Raw genomic sequence first — 5,291 nt, 5'->3', positions numbered from 1 at the left:
AAAAATCAGATTCAGAGGTTGAAGAAGGACTGCTGATGCTGTTGGATTCTGACCTCCCTGCACTCAAAGTGGATTTTCTGGAGCTATAGAACTTCAAATGGCGCGCTCTCAATGGCGTTAGAAAGTAGACATCCAGGGCTTTCCAATAATATATAATAGTCCATACTTTTCCTGAGTTTAGACGACGCAAAAGGGCGTTGAACGCCAGTTCTACACTGTAGTCTGGAGTTAAATGCCAGAAACACGTCACGAACCAGAGTTGAATGCCAGAAACATGTTACAAACTAGCGTTCAACTCCAAAAGAAGCCTCTGCACGTGTAAACTTCATTCTCAGCCTAAGAACACACCAAGTGGGCCCCAGAAGTGGATTTATGCATCAATTACCTACTTCTGTAAACCCTAGTAGCTAGTTTAATATAAATAGGACTTTTTACTATTGTATTTACATCTTTGGATTATCTTTTGATCCTTTGATCACGTTTTGGGGGCTGGCCATTCGGCCATGCCTGAACCTTTCACTTATGTATTTTTTAACGGTAGAGTTTCTACACACCATAGATTAAGGTGTGGAGCTCTGCTGTTCCTCAAAGATTAATGCAAAGTACTACTATTTTTCTATTCAATTCAACTTATTCCGCTTCTAAGATATTCGTTCACACTTCAACATGAATGTGATGATCGTGACAAAGTCATCATCATTCCCCTATGAATGCGTGCCTGACAACCACTTCCGTTCTACCTTCAATTGAATGGATATCTCTTGGATATCTAATACAGGGGACCGAGTCCGAGTTATTAGCGTCTTCGTGGTAAAAGTTAGAACCCATGGATGGCCATTCCTGAGATCCGGAAAGTCTAAACCTTGTCTGTGGTATTCCGAGTAGGATCTGGGAAGGGATGGCTGTGACAAGCTTCAAACTCGCGAGTGCTGGGCGTAGTGACAGACACAAAAGGATAGTAAATCCTATTCTAGTATGATCGAGAACCGACAGATGATTAGCCATGCAGTGATAGCGCATTGGACCATTTTCATAGGAGGATGGGATGTAGCCATTGACAACGGTGATGCCCTACATAAAGCTTGCCATGGAAAGGAGTAGGATTGATTGGATGAAGACAGCAGGAAAGCAGAGATCAGAGGAACGAAAGCATCTCTATACGCTTATCTGAAATTCTCACCAATGAATTGCATAAGTACCACTATCCTATTTTATATTTTATTTATTTTCATCCACTATAATTTCTTAATACAATTTAATCCGCCTGACTGAGATTTACAAGGTAACCATAGCTTGCTTCAAGCAGACAATCTCCATGGGATCGACCCTTACTCACGTAAGGTTTATTACTTGGACGACCCAGTGCACTTGCTGGTTAGTTGTACGAAGTTGTGAAACAGATATAAGATCATGAACGTGCGTATTGAGTTTTTAGCGCCGTTACCAAGAAATGGAATGATCACAATTTCGCACACCAAAACGCTACCTTAAAGCGTTGCTCGAAGACTCTAAAAAACATAGCGGGTGGGTACTTGCTCAAATTAGTGTGTATTCTAATGAGAATCAAGATGTAATTAGAAATTCATACACCTTTCTTTCTTTTCATGTGATGTCTTATATGATTTTCTTGGCATTGTATCCATTGGTTGGTTACAATTATAATAATAATAATGACAAAATAAAAAGATTCACAACTAAAAAATGGCTTAATACAGACAGATTTACAGACAGAATTGGTCTATATTACAGACGGATTTTTGGTTACCGACGAAATTTGTCCCTCTGTAAAAGCCTCGTCGGAAATTATTTACCGACAGACTTTTTTCATCAGAAAATTACCGACGGATTTTTACCAGTTACCGACGGATTTTTCCTCTGTAAATTATCCATCCATTTCCCGAAGACGACGAACTTTCCAACGGATTACAGACAGATTTTTTGACAGATTTTTCGTCTGTAATTTTAGACGGATTTTCCGACAGATTTTCCGTCTGAAATTTGAACTTTGGAAAATCATCCCACACTCTAATTACAGATAGAAAATCCGTCTGTAAAACCGTCAGTAAGCTAAAATAGAAATTTTTTTTATTTTCCAATTACAAAATAAACTTGTTTTCATACAAAATAAATATAAATTTAATACAAATTTTTATCTAATTTGTATTCGAATATTTATAATATCACAAAAAATAAACAAATTCATCATATTATAAAACTAAAAGAAAATTATTATAAACAAGTAAGTTAATATAATTCAAAACATAAACAAAGTGTATTATCAATTATAATCCTCAGTATATTGTTCAACCATACTAAATTTTACACAATTTTACATATATTACAAAAATATTAACTGAATTCTATTCTTTCTCAAAAAATGGAAATGAATCAGCATCCATCAGCCATATGTGCATGAATTCTTCTTGAACCTGATAGGTTTCGATTCAGAAGAGTTGATCACCAAAGGGAAAGTAATTTCCTTATGGTGCTTTGTTCTTACTAGTTTCCCCACCACATTCCCTCTTGAACGAATCTCAAGGTCCATAGCATCCTTATTCCCATTAGATTCATCAACAGCACCTTCTTCTGAATCACATCTACTTCCTGTTTGATTAGAATCTAGTTCATTGTAAACATAATCATTAAGTTCTAATTGTAAACTATATACTATGAGTAACCTGTGAGCTAGGATAGCACCTGTGAGTAACCTGTGTCAGGTGAATAGTGTCAACAACTGTTACGAGGTTGTCCAATATGTTTATGTATGATTTTGTTAATTAACTTGGAAGACCATAAAGAACAAGAATAGCTGTAACTTCACATTTTCTAGTCAGCTTTTGATGTTGAGTTTTCATTCCTATGAATCTATGCCCTCCCATTCTTGGCCATCTATGTACCTAAAAGTATAGTAACAAAATCATGATTAGTAAAGATTGATAAACACATTCTAATAAGATAAAACCATAAACAAACAAGTGTTTCTAAACAATCATACACTGGTGACAGTTTGCTCTTCTGAGAGGCACAAACCCTTCTGAGAGGCACAAACAAGCAAGTGTTTCTAAACAAGCAAGGATATTTTTCATTGAAAATTTGAAACCAAAGAGATCTAACCAAAAATAAAAATTGATACCAAAGAGACACATCATGTCTGAAATCATCAATATTTATGTCCAAAAAAAAGACTCCATTATTTATTTATTTAGTTTCTAATAATTAAATTATTTGCTGACTCTTGAGCACGTTACTACATGGTATGCAACTCTTGTTGTCGTGCTTTCAACAATTTCATCAAACTTTGCCTTGGCACTGACCTGGGAGATACATATCTGGGCATGTTGTCTGATTGGAATTGCAGGTTTACCATCCTTTAACTTCGGAATCCCATTGTTTCTGTGTCAGAAAATTGTGAAATAAACATTAAACTTATTAAATTTAAGACCACAGACAGCATCTAGCTTTTGCATAAAACAAAATACTGTAATGTTTTCTTGAATGGCATTGATGAAGTCGCCTATCTCAGAACCATCGAATCTTTCTTCTGCTGTCTCAATTATGCTATCATCCCAAACCTGCATGATATCAATAAAATTCATCTTCTATATAGTAAAATATATGATAGATCACGTTCTTGTATTTTATATGAGAATTAGGACTAGCATGGTGAAGATTTTGCTTCTGTTTGTACTAGTGAACGTCAATTGTGTTACCTCCCTTATCTCCAAGAAACCCAACATGTAGAGGCTGCACACAAAAATGCCAAATTAATTCTTCCAGAGTAACTTCTTCAACTTTTTCAGCTATCTAGAGCATTCAAGTCTCAATCAAATTTCCCAAAATCTAAATAAAATCACCCTTTTTTTCCCAATGGGTAAAAAGGATTATGCTAATTGCTAAAAACAAGAGGAGAGAAGTACAAAACAGAAACCTAAGAATACAACAGTCTAACTTTAGATACCAATATACCACACAAAAAAAAAGCACCTTAACTTCAATTCTTTGTTAATATAAGAGTTTTACACTATTATTATCAATCACATACTACTTCTATAATGTGGTAGCGCATAATTAAATATTTGTTTAGAAACTTTTATACAATGATGTACACCAAATTAAATTCATAAAAAAGTGTGAAATTTTCATGGATAATCTCATACAAAAGATAAATACCAAAACAAGGAATGAGAAGAGGACACTACAGAAAATAGGGCAAAGAAACCAGTATATTACCAACTTTTGAGGCCAGCCTTATGGAACATGTTGCCTCCTAAACTCTTACATTGAAAAAACTGCAAGAAGCATGGCTGGGTTGGCATCATATGAAGGATGAATCTGTACTACTGAAGGCCTTGAATGAGGATGGCTAGTCATCATATCTGACTCAAAGAACTCCTCCTCACTTGAAACAAACTTTGAAGAGTAGGGAGCGAGTCTTGAGAGAGCTAAGCTGTCTTCCAAAAATTCGGTTTCATGCTGAGATAGGGAATCACTCGTTAGTTCATAAGTTACCTAAAACTACTTCAGGAATTGGTGTAATAATACATTGAGATTAAATGCAAGAGTTTTAAAACTAGAACTTTATACAGCCTCTATATTCCATTTATTGTTGCCCCATAAACAGAATGGGAAAGGAAATGGCATAGTTTTGCTTTGGCCTCACAATGAATGGCAACCACCATACTACACCATCTTCTAGTAAGGATAGATGTAAGAAAGTACGTGGGAAGAATAATGCAAGTACCTTATACTTCATTTGTATCCTCTGCAGCATAACTTCATTATCCATTACTTCTCTCTTTTTCTCCTCCCTCTGGTGATGATCATATACCAAGAAAACATGTATGATGGCTAAAGGATATACATATTGTAGAATAGGCAAACTCTCAGAAACTACTTGAACATCATACCTTGATCACAGCTTGCACCAAGCTCTTAGCTTGTTCAAGGTTCCGTCTAACCTATTTAGGAAGAAAGAATTAACGTAAGTTTTTCAGGTAATATATACTGTAAAAGAATACATGTATATATTTCAATCTGAAAGGTAAAAACAAAATAACTTTCGAACAGCTACAACTTCCGGTAAACCGCAATAACTCTAAACATTTTTAGAAGCTAAATGATCATATGAACCATATAATTTAATCTATAGCTTCCACAAGTTATGATGAGAATGAAAATGATAAACATAAACATGTATGACTGTTGAAAAATTGCTACGTAAAAAACACATAAATGTGACATAGTGCCTTCAACAGAGAAAACACTTCAAGCTCATCTAACTGACTTCCAGA

The 5,291-nt window shown here is 35.1% G+C and overlaps 1 long non-coding RNA gene across 1 annotated transcript; it reads right to left on the bottom strand.

Moving 5' to 3' along the window:
- LOC107615671 lies at positions 4,289-4,963 on the bottom strand. The gene is made up of 3 exons (XR_002354159.1): positions 4,908-4,963; positions 4,742-4,810; positions 4,289-4,473 (listed from the first exon to the last, which is right to left on the bottom strand). It is a non-coding gene; the product is annotated as an uncharacterized LOC107615671 (long non-coding RNA).

Source organism: Arachis ipaensis, chromosome B09 (assembly GCF_000816755.2).
Source record: "Arachis ipaensis cultivar K30076 chromosome B09, Araip1.1, whole genome shotgun sequence".
NCBI lineage: Eukaryota > Viridiplantae > Streptophyta > Magnoliopsida > Fabales > Fabaceae > Arachis > Arachis ipaensis.
The sequence above is the reverse complement of the archived record's forward strand: the minus strand, read 5'-3'. Positions and strand labels throughout refer to the sequence as shown.